At 33.8% G+C, this 5,431-nt stretch overlaps 1 pseudogene; it reads right to left on the bottom strand.

The window, feature by feature from the left end:
* Positions 1-586: 586 nt before the first annotated feature.
* The window catches only part of LOC120255556, a 7,133-nt pseudogene continuing 2,288 nt past the window's right edge, over positions 587-5,431 (bottom strand).

The following is a 5,431-nucleotide window of genomic DNA, read 5'->3' as shown; positions in this document are numbered from 1 at the left end:
CATTAAAAATTTTAAAATTACAGCTTTTTATAACCACCTCTAGAAAGAGGCAATTATACAATTAAAATTTTAAAACTCTAGTTATAGTTATGGAAATGGTTATAACCCCTAATAAATAATTTTTAATTAAATATATATTATTTAATCAATTAAAACCTTGCTTTTAATCATTTAAAAACTCACATTTTAATTGAATTCAATTTTTGTCATGATAGGCAGCCAAGTTTGACTTCATTATTTCTACCACCTCAGAACAACAACATCAAGTAATAGACTTTTAAAGAAAAATAATTTGTTTGAAATTTTGTATTTGATTGACTCAAAGAGTTTCCGATAATCAAACACAGCTAACCACCTCTAGAAAGAGGCAATTATACAATTAAAAATTTTAAAACTCTAGTTATAGTTATGGAAACGGTTATAACCCCTAATAAATAATTTTTTTAATTAAATATATATTATTTAATCAATTAAAACCTTGCTTTTTAATCATTTAAAAACTCACATTTTAATTGAATTCAATTTTTGTCATGATAGGCAGCCAAGTTTTGACTTCATTATTTCTAACACCTCTAGAACAACAACATCAAGTAATAGACTTTTTAAAGAAAAATAATTTGTTTGAAATTTGTATTTTGATCGACTCAGTAGAGTTTCCGATAATCAAACACAGCTCTTTTGTTGCCCACATTGATGGAGCTTTGAACTGCTGCTGAAGAATGAAATGTGCTATATCAGGGTCACAATGAGAGGGTGGTACTTCATCGGAGCCAATGACGTTCTTATAGTATCGCCATCTTCTCTCCTCGTCTTCCTCCCACCAAGCACGCATGGTGGAACAATCATGACATGACGGTGCACAGACCTAAGCACCGAATCAACAACCCCCATTGTAAGTATTCAATCAAAATTATGTAAAAAGTATTTTGCATTCACCATCAAGGTATATATTTGAGAACTAGTCATATGACAATGCATATATATAAGACGGTATTGCAAAGCACTGCATAACCTTTCCCAACAAGATCATGTCATGAAAATGCATATAAATTAATTGCTGTAAAAAAAAACAGCAATCCGGTGGTATGTAATGAGATATACCATCATATAGCTATACTGAGAAGGAATACCAAACTCTAGATCGGGCTCACTGGGCATTCTTTGAATACGCAAGCCGATCAACCCAAGCTCTTCCATGACCTAGAAAAGCAGAACATAATGATGTATATAATTCTAGTAATTTGTGGACTATAGATAACTGTGAAAAAGGAGTAAAAAATGAATAGAGAATACAGGATGCACGCAAGCAGGAATGAGTCCAAGATCTTCTCCTCAAGCCAACATATCTGATGAGTTCAAGAGAACAGGAAAAGTCTTCAATGCATTTTGACGCCAAAAGATTTTCTTGCCGACAGAAATAGTAGTCGTAGTAATAGTCTTTGAGAATCATTTTACTGCAGTAAGAAATGAAGAGTAAAGACAAGCTTATTGCTGTGTGAGCAAAGTGAAAAATGCAATGAATTGCATTTCATAAAATTCACCTGTGTTCATCTAAATCTTTGAAACTTGATGTATCTTCCAAGTTAATTAAAAGCGAGGATAAAATTTCTTAGCATCTTCAGGATCTCTGATAAGAATAATATTCTGAAAGGGAAGGAACAAAGAAAATGAGGCTATTGACAAAAATTAAAATTCTCTTCATTGTCTCGAGCAAAAATTAAAGACAATCATCAACTGATTGCTACCTGAAGATCATTAAATTAAATAGACTATCAACTGATTGTTAGGATAAGTTTGAAGAGAATTGCAAAACAAAAAGAATCAGATTAATCCACCTTGTGGACCATGAAAGCTCATAGCATGACAAGCATGTACATCCATTTGATCAGTCCACAATGAAGATCATTAAATTACGAGCTTATTGGTATTTTTCTATCCCTGTAGATAGTGCTGGCTAATCAGTTTAAGACTTCAACAAGGTGGGTATTGAGCATAATCATAAAGCCAACTAGTGATTCGTTGGTCTTATCACGCCATTCAAATTAACAATGAACATACTGCAGTCACATTTGCTTCTATTAACTGGCTTCAAAGGAAACAGATTTATGATGCTTCCCTAGAAATTAGCGAGACATTATAATAAAAAGACCAATTAGTGAAATGGCTATTAATTACTCAATATGAAACGTGGCTAAGATTTGGATGCCTATCTCAAGAATTTATGCTACCTCATTCCCGCTGGACTAGAGAACAATGAGCTAGATAAAAGACAGATGCAAAAACAGATGGGTACCTCATAGCAGAGTGATATTCATTCAAGAAGGATTGGAAGCAATAACTAGTACAAAGGGATCCAAATTTTTCCTGAAATAAACAAAAGGTTATTAACACAGACCGTCATAGCAGAAAAAGAAGGCAAAGATAAATGTTGCGGCTAAGCCAAGGATAGATATATTAAGCAGAAACCTGCAAAATTTCTTGCCGGATATATGGACAGCTCAAGTGATTAAAGTCCCATATACCCTCCTTCTCGAGCTCATCCTAAAATGCGGTATTTCTTTCAGTAAAGAAAATTGCAGAATCAGAAATAATAATTAGCATTTCTTTGGAAAATAATAATTATATATTATTTAACTAGATAAACTATTTGCTTAGTTATCTACAACCAAATATTTGCATTACTGCTTACTCTAGTTTAACTTATGTTACCTGACTAATGAGACTGGAAGGACGGAATTTTCCTACAAGACCAGTAAGAGTATGATCAGGGAGTTCCCAGATTCTAAAGAAACCCAAAATATGATCTATTCTGTAAGCACTGAAATATTTTGACATCTGCAAAAGTAGAGAAAAGGCTAGTGCATAAGAAAAGATGAAATGATGGAAAAGCATAAAGTGAAAAGCAAATAAATAATCAGAATAACCTGTGTTAAACGAGCTCGCCACCATGCATTGTTATCTTTTGACATCTCCTCCCAGTTATATGTTGGGAACCCCCAATTTTGTCCATTCTTATCAAAACAATCTGGTGGTGCACCGGTAGATGTGTTCATGTGAAACAAATTAGGGTATACCCACGTATCCACACGATTCCGATCAACACCTATTGGCAAATCCCCCTTCAATACTACTCTGTTCTTCCTTGCATAAGTTGCTGCCTCTGACAGCTGGATAGTGTGAGCAAATCACAACCATTAGAATAAATAAATAAATAAATAAACATAAAATTCTATTTGCCATAATGCAAAACTAAGAAATGATCTTCTTAAAAGCAAATTCCAAAGTAGTAATGAACTTTAGTTGCCTGTAAATGTAGGTGGTATTGAATGTAATAGTGGAAACATATAATTTCATAATGCAGACTGTCTTTTGAAACAAGCTTCTGGAGCTGATGAAAAATGTATCAGGTGATCAGAAGAAATGATATAAAATGATCATTAAAAATGTAGTTGCCGATATTCACAACAAAATTCTACAAAATAGTAACCTCTAAAAAGAATCCAGTATGTGAATTAGGTATTTCCATAGTGATTTGGATTGTTTCTAAATAAGAGCTTTGCATTACCTTTTCTTTTGAGAACACTGAAAAGCAGCCCCATTGTGTGTGGTCTGATGTCTCAAAGAAGTCTCTTAGAAAACAGAAAGCTGTGTAAGGTCTCAACCAATGCTGTTCACGAAAAAATCACATGTCAAGTGGTTTACTTAACAAGATAATCTACATGCAATCTTCATGACAGTCTGAACTTCAAATTAAGAAAGGTGCTTCAAACACTAATGCGATTTCAATTTATACAGTATACTGCAACTAAATAGCCAAAAGCAAGTCAAAACATAGACTCCATATACCTCATTCTCCGAAAAGAATTGAAGGAAGGAACCAGAATCAAGTATTTTATCCTTCTCCAGATTGAAAATTTTCTTTGCAATTGATAATTTTGCAGCCATTGTAGCCTCATAATCAACATCCTGTAGAAACAAACATCCCACATGAGAACTAGGAAAACAAAAGGAATCAGGAATTACCAAAGTTTGCCAATAATAAGACACTGAACAGCCTGTTACCAAGAGTGCCAAGTAAGCAGAAATTGGTCCACGTTGGGAATGCTTCTTATACTATATAAAGTTTATCTAGTGGGACTTAAAGTACTTGAGATATGCATTGATCGCTGCAGGCCTATGTGCCCTTCTCATACTTCTGAATGTTTTTCATGAATGGAAGATAATGGCATGTGACATTAATTCTAAAAGTAAACCTTCTTCTTTCAATTTGCAGTTCTTTGACTACATGCATGAAGATGGCCCAATACTTCACCTCGAGAAAAGTAAAAGAGAAAAGAGAAGAGAAGTATTCATTTGAGATTGCCACAATATTCTCAAAAATCTCATAACAGAATCTAGTTCTCCTGGAAGTTCAAATTGGACATCAAACAAAATTAAGAATATTAATCTCAAGGTAATACCATTAATTAGACACACATAATAAGGGCAGTATCATCCAATAACAGGCCATGTAGGTTTCTTAAAGTGGATTGTGTTTAATAATTTCAGTTTTTCATTGTTAATAACAAATGACCTTTCTGATGTTGACACCTATATTCTGGGAAACCAAATACATTTCAATGCCCATATTAAAGACTTAACAATTTTTCCATTCAAATAATGCCACATAAACCAATCTACTGAACATATAAAATTCTTAAAAAAAAGCAAAATCCAAGGCTTTCATAGCTTGTGTGCTCCAGTCCAATTTACAGGCATTTCACACAACAGAAAGCCAAGTTAGAGTTGATAAGCAATTATATAAGAAACACAAGACATGTTGATTTCTCCACTAACATCATAAAGAGACGGTTGCCTAAAGAAAAATCAGAATCACCCCACAAAGCAAGTTGAATGCTGATAATAAAGTTTTACCTTTCTGTCAAGCCGATCTTTTTCACTCAAAATTTCTTTCTGCATGCCAATTATAAAGGAATTAAGAAGAAGTACAACATAACTGAAAGCCAAACTAAACAATTTCAGAGGTTGCATCTGAAAACACATCAAAGCACCAATATGTCACTGTAAATGAAGAAGGTCCATGGCAACCTTAATTTCTTCTGGAAGATTGGTTGAAAGTGCTTGCACTCTCAAATACAATGGATGCAAGGTAAATACTGAGAGAGAGCTGTAAATTCAAAGAGAGTAACAGGTAAAACATTTTTATGATGATGAGGACAAAACTATATTATGAGCTGTTAAACACATTGTGCCAACCATAGGATGCTATATTACCTGTAGGTATATCAATCCCACCACATCCCATGAACTGATGTATCATTGACTGGCAAAAAGCTGAACTAGATGAAAACCTGACTTCGACAGCCAAGTCAACAACTAATCTCAGATCGAGAACTCTCCAACTCAAGATCATCCTCTGACCTAACAGAAC

Source organism: Dioscorea cayenensis, chromosome 3 (assembly GCF_009730915.1).
Source record: "Dioscorea cayenensis subsp. rotundata cultivar TDr96_F1 chromosome 3, TDr96_F1_v2_PseudoChromosome.rev07_lg8_w22 25.fasta, whole genome shotgun sequence".
Classification (NCBI taxonomy): domain Eukaryota; kingdom Viridiplantae; phylum Streptophyta; class Magnoliopsida; order Dioscoreales; family Dioscoreaceae; genus Dioscorea; species Dioscorea cayenensis.
Note: the sequence above shows the minus strand (reverse complement) of the source record. Positions and strands in the feature narration are given on the sequence as shown.